Source organism: Canis lupus, chromosome 2, assembly GCF_011100685.1.
Source record: "Canis lupus familiaris isolate Mischka breed German Shepherd chromosome 2, alternate assembly UU_Cfam_GSD_1.0, whole genome shotgun sequence".
Taxonomy (NCBI): Eukaryota; Metazoa; Chordata; class Mammalia; order Carnivora; family Canidae; genus Canis; species Canis lupus.
This window is the reverse complement of record NC_049223.1, coordinates 66942122-66957963: the sequence shown is the minus strand read 5'-3', so window position 1 is coordinate 66957963 and position 15842 is coordinate 66942122. Positions and strand designations below refer to the sequence as shown.

The window sequence follows — 15842 nt, the reverse complement described above, 5'->3', positions numbered from 1 at the left end:
CTCTCAAAGGAATTATTCATTAAACATTTACTAAGTGTTTATTGTGTGGCAACCACTATCCTAAACACTGAAGTATAAATATGAAAAGTTATTCTGGGTAAAGTGGGGGAAACAACTCAATAAATAATTGCAAGGGTACAGCAGGTACTAAAACAGAGAAGGTATAGCAGGAACAACTCGGAATTGGCAAGTCACTCTAACTTGAAACTCCATCTGATATAATCACCGCCTCAATCAAATATAAATAAGTACCTTATTTATCCATCCAGCAAACACTTTCAGAGAGTCTATTATGTGTCAGGTACGGTGATTAGTTTGTTAAGAATAACTATTAAGACCTGAAAAGTGAGTAGGGTATTAGGAGGGCAAAAGAGAAGGAAGGTGATGCCAGGCAAAGGAATGTCCACAAGGCTTGGAAATGAAATAGGAAAAGGAGTATGATATATTTGGGCAATTGTACACAGATTAGTGTGTACGTAAAGTTTTTGTGTAGTTAAGAGAAACTAGACCTAAAAGAACCTGCTGTGCCAGTGAACACTGGACCTTATCCTAAGGGCACGGGGAACTTTTAAAGAATTTTAGTCTTATTTATTTATTTTGGGGCACCCGCTAGCTCAGTCAGTTAAGCATCTGACTCGATTTTGGCTCAGGTCATGATCTCACGGTTGTGAGATCGCCTGCATCAGGCTTCTGTTTGAGAGTCTCTTCCTCTCTCTCTGACCCCTTGCCTCCCTGCTTGCATATGTTCTCTCTTCAATAAGTAAATACATATTTAATTTTGTGTAGAAGTAGCATTACAAAGTGGAGAATGGTTTGGAGAGGCACAAGAATAGAGTTGGAAGATCAGTAATCTTTTAGTAAGCTAGGAGAAAGAAGAGATAAAGAAGTATATCCGCTTAAAAGGACAGTTTAAAGAAATATGAAGGAAGTAAGATTCATGTACTTTGGTGGTTTGAAGACTATGGGACAGTGAAAAGAAAGTAAAATCTTAGGAAGATATTCTAGGAGGAGAGGAGAAAAGAGAAAGGCTGTACTTATTTATTTTAAAGATTTTATTTATTTATTCATGAGAGACAGAGAGAGAGAGAGAGAGAGAGAGAGGCAGAGACACAGGCAGAGGGAGAAGCAGGCTCCATGTAGGGAGCCCGACGTGGGACTCGATCCCGGGACTCCAGGATCATGCCCTGGGCCGAAGGCAGGTGCTAAACTGCTGAACCACCCAGGGATCCCCAAGAGAAAGGCTTTAAAGAATGAATTTGTATTAGGAACTCCTCTCTTATATCTTTTGGAGAATATATTGAATAAAGAGAATATTAAACTATAAGTAAATGATCTAAAATATTATTATTGCAGCTCACATTTATTCAGCCTGAACCATGTGCAAGGCACTAAAGCAACTAAAATATCATTTTATTTTATGTTTCTCACAAATGTAGTTATAATCCCATATTATACGTGAGACAATAGTTGGTTAAAGAGTTTGAGTAACTGGGGATCCCTGGGTGGCTCAGTGGTTTAGCGCCTGCCTTTGGCCCAGGGCGCGATCCTGGAGTCCCGGGATCGAGTCCCACATCAGGTTCCCGGCATGGAGCCTGCTTCTCCCTCTGCCTGTGTCTGTCTGTCTGTCTGTCTCTCTCTCTATCATAAATAAATAAATAAATAAATCTTTAAAAAAAAAAAAAAAGAGTTTGAGTAACTTACCCAGAACTGAAGTTTGAATCTAGATCCATGTGAATCTAAAGCCTAAGACAAATCTTTAATAGCAAAATAATACTGTTATAAGTGATTTGTAATAGATTTAAGATAAAATACAAATTGTACTTTATAAGTCCTCAATTACTTTTAACAGGTTTTTGATTGATTTCCAAGTGTCTTACATACAATGCACTATGTTCCTATTTTCTGTTGCTTCCACTAATCATAAAATATACCAGTTTTAGAACTTGTAGCTTATATTGCCTATAATAGATTCACTTCAGTCCTAAAGACATATGGACTGAAAGTAAAGGGATAGAAAAAATTTTCCACACAAATGGTATGAAAAAAAAAAAAAAGCCAGGGTAATAATACTTATATCAGACAAAACAGACTTGAAAACAAAGACAGTAGCAAGAGATAAAGGGCCCTACATAATGATAAAGGGAACAATCCAACAGCAGGATAGAACATTATAAGTATTATGTACCCAAAAGTGGAGCACCTAAATACATAAAGCAAATACTAACAGAGCTAATGGGAGAAACTGACAGTAATATAATAGAAACAGGGGACTTTAATAACTTACTGACATCAATGGATAGATTATCCAGACAGACAGAAAATCAACAAGGAAAGAGTGTCTTTGAATGAATGACACATAAGGCTAGATGAACAGTGCATCCAAAACCAGCATAATACACATTTTTAAAAAGTGTGCATGGAGCAATCTCTAGGATAGATCAGACTATATTAGACCACAAAACAAGTCTCAATAAATTTAAGAATGAAATCAAAACAAGCATCTTTTCTGACCACGACAATATGAAAACTAGAAATCAATCACAAGAAAAAAATCTAAAAAAACACAAACACATGGAGGCTAAATAACATGCTACTAAACAATGAATGGGTCAAAGATAAAATAAAAAAGGAATAAAACAATTCATAGAGACAAATCAAAATAAAAATACAATGGTTCAAAGTCTTTGAGACTAGGTAAAAGTAGTTCTATGAGGGATGTTTATAGCCAATACAGGGTTTCCTCAAGAAACAAAAATCTCAAACTATCTAAACCTTATACCTAAAGGAGCTAGAAAAAGAACATTAAAGCCAAAGCTAGGGCAACCCAGGTGGCTCAGCGGTTTACCACTGCCTTCAGCCCAGGGCGTGATCCTGGAGACCCGGGATCAAGTCCCACGTTAGGCTCCTTGCATGGAGCCTGCTTCTCCTCTGCCTGTGTCTCTGCCTCTCTCTCTCTCTCTGTCTCTCATGAATAAATATATAAAATCTTAAAAAAAAAAAAAGCCAAAGCTAGTTAGAAGGGAGAAAATAATGAAAATTAGAGCAGAAATAAATGAAATAGAGACTAAAAAAGCAATAGAAAAGATCAGTGAGACCAAGAAAAGGCTTTTTGAAAATATAAAATTGAGAAACCTTTAGGCAGATTCATCAAGAGAGGACTCAAATAAATAAGAAATGAGGAGAAGAAATAAGAACCAACACTACAGAAATATAAAGAATTATAAAAGAAAATTATGAAAAATTATATGCCAACAAATTGGACAACAAAGAACTAAATTCCTAGAAACACATAGCTTTCCAAAACTGAATCAGGAAGAAAAAGAAAATTTAACAGATAGATTACTAGTAATGAAATTGAATCACTAATCACAAAACTCCTAACAAAAGAAAAGTCCAGGTGAATTACACCAAACACTGAAAGAAAAATTATACTTCTTTTTCTCAAACGACTGCAAAAAACAGAAAAGGAAGGAAAACTTATGAGCCCAGCATTACCTTGATACCAAAACCAGACAAAGACACTAGAAAAGGAAAGAAGTATAGGCCAGGATCTCTGATGAACACAGATACAAAAATTTTCAACAAAATATTAGCAATTGAATTCCGTAATACATTAAAAAAAACCATGCAGCACAATCAATTGGGATTTATTCCAGGGATGTAAGAGTGGCTCAATATTTGCAAATCATTGAATGTGATATATTACATTAACAAGAGCAAAAATAAAAACCATATGATAAAGTCAATAGATGCATAAAATGCATGTGACAAAATATAAAACACATTTATGATAAAAACCCTCAACAAAGTGGGTTTAGAGGGAACGTTTCTCAACACAGTAAAGGCCATGTATAAAAACGCCACAGCTAACATCATATTCAATGGTGAAAAACTGAAGGCTTTTCCTCTAAGATTAGGAAAAAGATAAGGATGTGCATTCTCACCACTTTTACTCAACATAGTGCTGGAAGTCCTAGCTGCAGCAATCAGACAAGATATAAAAGGCATCTGAATTGATAAAGAAGAAGGAAAACTGTCACTATTTGCAAATGACATTATACTATGCATCGAAAATCCTAAAGACCTCACCAATAAACGATTAGAACTGATAATTCAGCAAAGTTGCAGAATAAAAATTAAAATATAGAAACATGTTATATTTCTACACACTAATAATAAAGTAGCAAAAGCAGCTATTAAGAAATTAATCCCATTTACAAATGTAGTGAAAGAATAAAATATCTAGGAACAAAGTTAACCAAAGAAGTGAATGATCTATACTGTGAAAACTATAAGACACTGATGAAAGAAATTGAAGACGACAGAAACAATTGGAAAGATACTCCATACTCATGGATTTGAAAAATTAGTATCATTAAAATGTTAACACTACCCAAAGAAACTTACAGATTCAATGCAATCCCTATCAAAATACAAACAACATTTTTCACAGAACTAGAACAAACAATCCTAAAATTTGTAAGGAACCCCAAGACTCCAAATAGCCAAAGCAATCTTGAGAAAGAAGAACAAACCTGGAGTCACCATAATCTCAGATTTCAAGATATAATAGAAAGCACAATCTCAGATTTCAAGATATATTACTCAAAACAGTATGGTAATGGCACAAAAACAGACACAAATCAATGGAACAGGATTAAGAATCCAGAAATTAACCCACATCTATGTGATCAATTAATCTATGACAAAAGAGGCAAGAATATGTAATGGAAAAAAGACAGTCTTTTCAATAAATGGTATTGGGAAAATCTGATGGCTACATACAAGTAAATGAAAATAACCATTTTCTTGCAACATACATACGCAAAAAGAACAAACTCAAAATGGATCAAAGACCTAAATGTGAAACTTGAAACCATAAATTTAAAAGAAAACATTGGCAGTAATCTCTTTGGACATTGTGTAGATATGTCCCCACAGGAACATAGAGAACAAAGGCAAACATAAACTATTGGGACTATATGAAAATAAAAAGCTTTTGCACAACAATGGAAACCATCAGTAAAACAAAAGGGCAACCACTTTAAAGGGAGAAGATATTTGCAAATGATAAATCCGATAAGGGATCAGGATCCAAAATATATAAGTAACTTATGCAACTCAACATCATATAATAATCCAATTAAAAATGGGCAGAGGACCTGAAAGGACATTTTCCAAAAAAGATATCCAGATGGCCAAGAGACACATGAAAAGAGGCTCAACATCACTATCAGGCAAATCAAAACAACAATAAGATATCACCTTATACCAGTCAGAAAGGCTAGTATTAAAAGAACAAGAAATAACAAGTGTTGACAAGGATGCGGAGAAAAAGGAACCCTTGTTGGTGGTAATGTAAATTGGTGCAACCATGTGGAAAATAGTATGGGGATTCCTCAAAAAATTAAAAATAGAAATACTATATGATCCATTAATTCCAGTACTGGTTATACACCCAAAGGAAATAAAAACAATATTTTAAAAAGATATGTACACCCTTATGTTTACTACAGTATATTTACAGTAGTGGAAGTAACCCAGGTGTCCAAGAGATGTGGTGTACATACACATACTACACATACAAAGCAATATTACTCATCCATAAAGAAGAGTGAGATCTTATCATATGTGTATAGAGGGACCTAGAGAGTATGGTGCTAAGGGAAGTCAGATAAAGACAAACAGTGTAGGATTTCACTGATATGTAGAATCTAATGAACAAACCAACAGAAAAACCCAGACTCTTTAATGTAGAGAATAGGGGTGCATGGGTGGCTTAGTAGGTTTAAGTGTCTGGCTCTTGATATCAGCTCATGTCTTGATCTTAGGGGGTCATAAGTTAAAGCCCCACAAACGAAAAACATTATGGGGGGGAAGGGGTGGGACAGGGAGGAGGGAGAGAGAATAAATTGGCTCCCAGAAGGGAGGTGAGTGGGAGTATGGTGAAATAGATAAAAGGGATTAAGAGGTACAAACTCCCAGTTATAATGTAAATAAATCACAGAGATGAAAAGTACAGCACAGGGAATACAGTCAATAATACTGTAATAATGTACAATGACAGATGGTGACTATACTTATCATGGCAAGTATTCAATAATATATAGAATTTTTGAATCTATGTTGTATACCTGAAGCTAATATAACATTGTATGTCAATTATGCTTCAATAAAAACAAAACAAAAGCAACATATTCCCTCTAATGGGGACCTGCAACTGTTAAAATAATTAATTAAAATAAATAATAATGAATTTAATTTTTAAAAGCGGCAGCTTATTTTGAAAAGATTATATGAGATGTAGACTTAATAAAGATTTTAAAAAAGATTTTATTTACTTATTCATGAGAGACACAGAGAGAGAGAGGCAGAGACATAGGCAGAGGGAGAAGCAGGCTCCACGTAGAAAGCCTGATGTGGGACCCGATCTTGGGACTCCAGGATCATGCCCTGAGCCAAAGGCAGATGCTTAACCACTGAGCAACCCAGGCATCCCCTTAATAAACATTCTTAATGCAGGACACATATAAGCCAATGATTCAAATGAAGACTACCAAATCAAAGGAGAACAGAAAAAGAAATCATTTGTATGATATGAAGCAAAAAATTCTTGATTTAAAAAATATGAACTAGGGGTGCCTAAGTAGCTCAGTTGTTTAAGTGTCTGCCTTCAGCTCAGGTCATGATCCTGGTGTCCTGGGATCGAGCCCCACATCAGGCCCTCTGCTCACTGGGGAGTCTGCTTCTCCCTCTCCCTCTGCCCCTGCTCTCTTCCCCCTCCTTCATGTGTGCTCTCTCTCTCTGATAAATAAAAAAAAATCTTAAAAAAATATGAACTAAGAGAGAACATAAAGAATTTATATAAGAAGAATGTGTTTGAATAAACATAGAGAAATCTTGCTATCAAAGGATGAGTCACAATTTAGAAGTGAGCCAGTTTCAAACACTAAGTAATATGGACATGTGGCTGAAAATCATAAACAAGTAAGGGGGAACAATCAAATCAAAGGGAGAGCAAGGAGCTTATTTCTAGGAAATGATCTCCCACAAGTACTCAGAAAATTAATATTGAAATGACTTTATACCACTAATAACTAGAAATTTATTATACTTGATAAAGATATCTGAAAAGCTGTGTTATTTCAGGAGATATTAATATATGGTGAGGGTTGTTTGTTTGTTTATTTATTTTTAGATTTTATTTATTTATTCATGAGACACACAGAGAGAGGCAGAGACACAGGCAGAGGGAGAAGCAGGCTCCCCTCAGGGAGCCTGATGCAGGACTTGATCCCAGGACCCCAGGATCACGGCCTGAGCTGAAGGCAGACACACAACTGCTGAGCCACCCAGGCTTCCCTATGGTGAGTTTTTAAACCAAAACCACCAATCTTTATGTTGATTTTTTTCTGGAATCCGTAAGCATCCTATATTGTAGAATCACTGATTATGTGTGTGTGTGTGCGTGTGTGTGTGTGTTGGGTTCTGCACTGGGTGTGGAGCCTACTTAAGATTTTCCCTCTCCTTCTTCCTTTCCCCCCACCCCTCCCTCAAAAAAACACAAAACAACAACAACAACAACAACAAAACCAGCTTGTGAGACAGAGCCAAGGACTGTGTGTCCCAGCTTGGCCATTTACTAGCGCTGTGCCCTTGGGCAAATTTTTTAACATCTCTGAACCGCTATTACTACATCTGTATAAAGAAGATAAATAAAACTGTTCACCTCAGGAGGGTTGGGGAGAATTGTTGTCAATGTAAAAGAGTTCCTGCCAAATAATAAGTACTTTTAAGTACTATGAAAAAGTAAACAAACATTTGGAAAATACTAAACTCTTAAATCCTTAAATGTTGCTGAGTAACAAAAATTTGAAACTTTCCTATGATTAAATTAAGAATACATTAGTTATATGAGGTAATATGATGATAGGCAGGGGCAGGTTAAGTACACATAATGTCCATTCATCTCTGCATGTAACAGGGAATGAAAAAGAACTGACTTCCTATTTTGTTCCACAGGAACAGAACAAGAAAATGGGATTGCATTTTGAGAGCCACTATGGGAATGGATTGCTCCAGACAAAGGATAACTAGCAAAAGGCACTTTCATCCATCCACTATCCATCCACCATCTACCTAACTATCAATCCATTCGTCCAATCCATAAGTCAACTCTTTAGTGCGTAAGAGTTAATTAAGCAAAGAAGAGTGGTCTGTGTACCTACCTACATCCAAAAAGTACATGTTTGCTTTTGCTTATCAGCAGATGGGGCATTTACACAGAATGAAAAGGCAGTATTGCAGATGGAAGAAAATGGGGTTGAAATGAAAACCTAAGCTGTTTGAAAATGGAATAGGACATTTAGAAAAGGGGTGGCACTGGGACCTTCATAATTTATTCTCATGCTTCTTTATTGCTCTGATAGTAGGGGATTCCCCTCAAGTATAATATACCAAAGAGGAATAAATTTCAATGTCTTTCCTCTTTTCTAGGCTGTATTTATCTAGAAGCCCTAAGAACAGGCAAGATCCTGCAATAATCACTTTCCTTGTGCTATGGCAATCAAATAAGGAAGACAGAAATGCCTGGTGAACATCACAGGGCAGTTATATGGGTTGCTCCACTTATCACTAGGGCAAGATTAGAGAGACAAGTGCTCCAATTAAGTTGTGGGTTATATTAGATAAAGTCATAAGAATATTACTTGTTAAATTACAAAATAGCAATGTAATAATGTAAAAATAATTATCCTACAGAATTTTTAAGTACTTTAAATTTAATATCCAAAGAGTCAATTATACATTCTAATACCTTGAGTCATTTAAAAAAAAAAAAAGGAACAGTGTAGTTTTGAGACTATAGATCATCAGAGGTATAACTTTACTAAAACAACAACAACAACAACAACAAGAAAATCAGAACAAAACAGAACTCTTACCTAGAAAGGCAAGAATCTAATATATATACAAACTTGTACATAATGGCTCCAGGAATTTAGGGTCCTAATTTTTCCTCATGCTTGTATATCTTAAAAGAAATGAATACAGCTTTAATCCTGCTTTAAATGCTGAGTATGTATAAAATCAGGACTCTGAAGCAACAATTTTATAATTTGTGTATAAATTACCATTTCCAATCAAAAAGCATTCAAAATATTTTATCAGAATCACATCTGGCATCCATGACTCACCAAGATAGATGCCTCAGTCTTTGCTAGAAAGTAGAAACTCGGAGAGTAATCGCTTTTGCTATGGCAACCACTGCAGTGCAATTGCCACAGTGACATGGAATGGAACAAACTGGACTCAGAATATTCTAAGAACATCTAATTACTTTATGTTCCACATGGCAATGTGTGCATATGATATATTTCAGTTTTACCAAAAATTTATAACAATATTGTCTTTAGTGGGGTAGGGGCAGGTCAAGTGGAGGGAAACAAAGGTCTAGCAGGTTAGAGAGAAAACTGTTTAAATTAGCTGATTTTACTTTGATCATGTCCGAATAAATTGGCACTAGAAAGACCCCCAAAATATTGAGAAGCTATACAAATACTGTAGTTTGTTCCAATGTTAAATAAAATAAATACTACAGATAATATATATTGTCAGAATTCAGGAATTAGAAAAACAGACATATGAGGATTAAGAATAAAAATTTATAAGGACCCAGAATGTATCCTAGAATCAGCACCCATCTATTTTAGAGATTCAGAACACATTTTAGTTGAAGCACTTAACTTTAATCAAAATGAGCAAAAGTAAGTTAGATCAGTCCTCATCATATAAGTGACACTTAGAAGTTCTGTTTAGTAGGATTATGGTTAAAGATACTTAAGACCTAGCTGAAATTTGGGTTCAATTCTTAAAAAGCAATTAGTTAAATAAATTAGAATATATTTTCATTTAATTAAATTATTGATTATTCACAATGTGACTGGCACTGCTCCAGGCATGAAATATAGTAGTGAACAAAACACATCAATGGACTATATTCTAGTGAGAGTATATGAGTAAAATGCACAGTATGTCAGATAGTGAATAAATGCCATGGAGTAAAATAAAGAGGGAAAGAAGATAAGCGTGCTGCAGGGGAGGGGGTAGAACTTACATGGAGTGATCAGGGAAGGTCTCCTGGATAGGGCAATATTTTAGCAAGACTAGAAGGTTATTAGGGAATGACTCATGAGAAATAGCTGGAGGAAGAGCATTCTACAGAAAGGAATGAACAAAGGCAGGAGCAGCCCTCAGCGGAAACTATCTATGCCTGGCCTGTTTGAGGAACACAGAGGCCAGTGTGGTTAGAATATAGTTCTATCTCAGTGAATGGTGTCATCATCCAGACAGTTATTCAAGTCCCAAACCTAGAAGTCATCCTTTCTTCTTCTCTTCCTTCTAACATCCAATCCATTAGCAAGTCCCATCAACTTTGTCTCCCATATCTAAATATGACCGCTTCTCTTATCTTCTATGATTGCTTTGGTTATTCTTTTGCCTGGTTAACTGCATATCCTCTTAACAAGTCACCTTGAAGCTTTCAATTACACCTAGAATTAAATCTAAACTCTTTACCTATCTAGGTCCTCAAGGCTCCAAAGACCTGGTCAAGTGCCAGTCTTCTTTTTGTTCCTTTCAACATTCACTTAGGTGTTATCTTTACATGGAACACTTTCCAAAGACCTCTTGTGACTTCATTCAAGTCTTGGGTTAAATATGATCTCCAATCAGCTATGGAAAATAGCCCTTCTTACCCCCATTACAGTACTTTATTTTCATAAAGCTCTTACTACTTTCTAAAAATGCCTTAGTAATTTAATTATCTTTTCCCCCCTCAATTGAATTTAAACATCAGAGCAGGGTTCGTGTATCCTTCACTTGTGTATATGCCAGGCAGCTAGGATAGAGCAGTCCAAATAGAAGGCACTCAAAAAAATATTTTTTTAAAAAATATTTTTTGAATAGATTAACATCTTGTACATCTTTCAGCATAAAAGAGGAAGAAAATTGAATGGAACAGCTAATTACCATATAATTTTAAAGAATAAACTATTTGAACTAAAATGTCTATATCATAAAATTCAAAGAAGTACAAGTATTATATGTTTCAAATTCCTTGAATCCAGGAATTATATCTAATTTGTCCATACTCCATATATTAAAGTATTCTATATTTGTATCTACTTAATAATTTTCACTGGTGACGAAGGTGCTATGGTAGTATATTTAAGAGAGAGTTTCTGAAACCTGAAACATTTCTCTGAATTCAATTGTCAGTGTCACCTTCTTGATGAAAATACAAATAAAGCTACTTAAAAGAGCAGCCAATTTCCAAGTATAAGAAACAAATAAACTCTACTATTAAGTCTTTGGAACAAAAGATAGCTTTAAATGACTCATAATGAGACCAAGCCTAGAAAACATAACACCCAAAACTTTTCCCTATCCAGTCTCTCTTGTAATAATAATTGTCATCTGTCTATTTGAAGGCATTTGAATTCCAAATATTTTTATAAAAGATAATATGAACATTCAATTCTCCATTAGCATTCAGGCTAAATATGAAATTCAAATTTCTGAACATGGCTCATCTGATTTACTTTTATTACAAGATAAAGGACTAACAAGAAACTTTTAATTTGACAGACTGTTATTGAGTATACCTAATTGTGAAACAAGAGAAAGTATAAATACCATGTTATCTTGAACTAAGCATTTCAGTTCTACTATGGTAGAATTTAATTTGGAATTAAAATCTAAATTTTTTCCAAGTAGCATATAGACTTCATAAAATAATTTGATTTGGTGGTTTCCCCTTTTTTCTCCTTCACTTTAAAAGACATGATTGATTATTTACTGGGTTAGGCAATGGGGATACTCAATTGAACATGACGGGGTCTCAACCATCAGTGACACCACCTATGTTAATAACTTTGAAGGATGATCAAGTTTTATATTTTCATCAGCCTCTTTATTTCTTATAAAATTATTTAGATGACCTGACTGACAATTCCCAGGCTTCACTAACATGCTAGGCATTTTTCCTTCGCTTCAAGAATAAAGTGTCATCTCCTTATGATAATCTGATATATGATATAGCATCAGGTTTAGATACATAAATTTATGTATTATTAGATTTAAAATGATTCAAGCTATAGAAAATGCTAACACTCTATTAAAGCTTTCAATTTAACTTTTAGTTTTGTGGCTCTTTATTAATTTCTACTACATCTGTTATTGTATACAAAATTAATGTTTTTTCTTTAAGTCTGGTCATAATACTTTTTTTTTTTTTTTGGTTATAATACTTTTTGATAGGTAAAAAGTACCTTATTTTTCTTGACTTTTTGTCCTATGTAATTTAATAGAGAGATACCACCTTATCTGTAGAAATTCTAGAATATGGTATTTTGACCTAAAATACAGTTTACAAGAATTATACAGTATAAGACACAAAATGTGTTTTCCAGAAGATGACTGCTTAACCACTGGAGGCATCTATGGGTTGGAGATCTAAGCACCTCATCTGACAGTAACCAGTAGCAGCCACTATTTATGAGTTGATTTCTAAGGCTCAGAGATTGCTAAAGAGTTCTGCAAATTATATCTTTTGGGTCACTAGTGCCCTTTTAACCTGTAAATGCAAACGCTTTTTCTTGTCATAATATTGTCAGTGGCTTTGAACCACCTTTTGGCCCTTTTTATCTATTTTTCTGTCAAGCTATTTATACTCTCTTCCTTGGAGGTCTCATTGGGTCTTGACCATCTTAGCTTTTGGAGGATTTTTTTTTTGTTTTCTAGAATTTTTATTTATTTATGATAGTCACACAGAGAGAGAGAGAGAGGCAGAGACACAGGCAGAGGAGAGAAGCAGGCTCCATGCACTGGGAGCCCGATGTGGGATTCGATCCCGGGTCTCCAGGATCACGCCCTGGGCCAAAGGCAGGCGCTAAACCGCTGCCACCACCCAGGGATCCCTGGAGGATTTTTAAGCTTGTTTGCTTTATTCCTGAAGCTAGGCTTCCTAAATGTTTCAGGAATGTTCCAGCTTTGTTGTCTTACTAGTATAATTAATGTGATGACTCTGAAGTATCTCTAAAGTATTCAAACAAGCTTTCTCTTCTAATTACCTATCTCTATGAAGCATGGTAGAGAAAATAATTCTTTTAGTCACTCAGAGGCTTTTTTTTTTAACCTCTCTAATGTCAAATCAATGACTAAATTTACTGATTCTTTCTTTGCAATGTTTCTCACACTTGTCCCTCCCATTTATTGATGTAGTTAGCACATGCTTTTACCTCTTCATGACCTGCCCTATCTCCTGACTAGTTTCTATCTCTAGAAAATCCAGTACTTTTTTAAAACTTTAAAATCTGCTTCTCTTTTGATATAAAATCTCAGGCGTATCAGAGATTCTAATAATTTTCCTCTGAATTCCTATTCCATGTCCAAGAAGCAATATCTTCTGCATATCCTACCAGACCAGAAGATTTTTACTTTCTGAAGTTAATTTAAGAAGGTATTAACAAAAAGATGTTCAAAATTGTTCTGTCTTCCCATTGCTTTCAGAGAATAAAATTAACATTTGCTTATCTGCTATAATTTGGTAATCCAGTGTGTTCCAGCTGATTTTTGTATGTTTTTATATTTTTACAGAAACTCTATTCAAGCCTTAAGTGGTTTATTCACTAGTCACTAATTACACCCCTGTTTTCATACCTCTACATATTTTTTAAAAAAGATTTTATTTATTTATTCATGAGAGACACAGAGAGAGAGAGAGGCAGAGACACAGGCACAGGCTCCATGCAGGGAGCCTAACGTGGGACTCAATCCAGGTCTCCAGGATCACACCCTGGGCTAAAGGCAGCGCTAAAACCGCTGAGCCACCGGGGCTGCCCACCTCTACATATTTTAAACCAAACCTCAGGGATCCCTGGGTGGCGCAGTGGTTTGGCGCCTGTCTTGGCCCAGGGCGCGATCTGGAGACCCGGGATCGATCCCACGCCGGGCTCCCTGTGCATGGAGCCTGCTTCTCCCTCTGCCCTGTGTCTCTGCCTCTCTCTCTCTCTCTCTCTCTGTATGACTATCATAAATAAATAAAAAAAAATTAAAAAAAAAAAAACAAAAAAGCCAAACCTCAGAGTTGTTTCTTTCTTTTTTTTTTTTTCAGAGTTGTTTCAAAGTCTAGTCCAATACTCACCTCTTCTGTGAGCCTTCCTACCCTTTCACGGCCTAAGTGATTCAACTTGGCACATACTTGCATCATGTCTATGGCATTAGTTCCATAATTAATAGTGAAATACAGCCTAGTTTCTCTTATATTGTGGCAAGTTGTTTCTTTATTCTTGTGCTTTTTACAAATTTTGCGCTTTTGTTTTCCCCATTAGACTATACAATTCTTAAAGGGAAGGATCTTACCTTAAAAATCTGTGCTTTCTTACATGGCATTCAGTACAATACTTAAAACATGACAGGTCTAACTTTTGCATTTTATCTGTCGGAGTTAAAGATCTTCTTAAAGTACATTATGTTCTCTAAAGAAGTTGTTCACTCAACTCAGAGGATAGGTTCAATTATATACGAAGTTAGAAGTACTATGCCAAAAAAATCTAATGACACTTTAGGTACATACTTTTTTTCTTTCTTGCTCACTATTACGCTTCCATAATTTACTATTTCATTATTAAATCAATATATTAATCTAACCACATAACAGAAAATCTGAGGAACATGGATAATATGATAACCTGCTTTCACATAACCATCATTATCAGTTTCATCTATTTTTTTCTAATCTGTTTTTTAGATGATTACATTGTGTAACATATGTTTTTTAGATGTTACATTGTGTAACATATTGTTCTGCTCTTTCTTCTATCATTTTCATTGGCTGTATAATATTCCATGGAGTTTTTATTTAGCTGATTTCTCAAAGAGTATTTCTTTGTCTTATTAAAGAAATAAGTAACATAATTATATTTAGCTTGGATAATTATTCTGCTGCTTTTTTGGTAAAGGCTTCCTGATGTGTGAGATTTTCAACCATCCTACCTACCTCCCTTTGGCTATAACTAGAATAGCCTAAATTTGAAGTAGATTTTTAAAAATCTGTAATAAAATATTTTATGTTAGCAGCTAAATATTTCATCATAGCTGTAAAGCAACTTCTGTTCCTAGGCAATTTAAGTGAGCTGGGGGCCATTTAAACCCTCCTTTCTGGTACAAGATTCTTCCCGTAAGTTTCTATTTATTCAAGCATGTGCTTTTTTAAAAAAAAAAAAAACAACACAAAAACCCAATTTTTACCCATTTGGTAAATAGCGAATTTCTGAAATCATGCTGACTTCCTGGCTGTCAGTCCCTTCTCCTGACTTGGTTCTAACAGTGTGTATGTGTGCTGTGTGTAGGGAAGGGGAGTTGAGGGTGAAGGATAGGATGCAATTCACAGATGTATTCAAGTGTATAGAAATATAATGGTTACCACCTCACCCAGTGAGAATGGGGAAAATTAACAAGGCAGGAAACCCACAAATGTTGGAGACGATGTGGAGAAAGGGGAACCACTCCTGCACTGTTGGTCGGAATGTGAAACTGGTGCAAGCCACTCTGGAACACTGTGTGGAGGTTCCTCAAAGAGTTAAAAATAGACCTGCCCTACGACCCAGCAATTGCACTGTTGGGGATTTACCCCAAAGATTCAGATGCAATGAAACGCCGGGACACCTGCACCCCGATGTTTATAGCAGCAATGTCCACAATAGCCAAACTGTGGAAGGAGTCTTGGTGTCCATCGAAAGATGAATGGATAAAGAAGATGTGGTTTATGTATACAATGGAAT

General features: G+C 35.4%; 1 long non-coding RNA gene across 3 annotated transcripts in view; it reads right to left on the bottom strand.

Moving 5' to 3' along the window:
- LOC119876076 overlaps positions 1-9275 on the bottom strand; it is a 46768-nt gene extending 37493 nt beyond the window's left edge. The window contains exon 1 of one of the 3 annotated variants that reach the window (XR_005355844.1): positions 9195-9275. This is a non-coding gene — a long non-coding RNA (uncharacterized LOC119876076). Of the gene's footprint in view, positions 1-1701; positions 1724-9194 lie in introns of those variants that run through there. The other 2 variants (XR_005355845.1, XR_005355846.1) reach the window with 2 other exon arrangements.
- Between the last annotated feature and the right edge of the window lie 6567 nt (positions 9276-15842).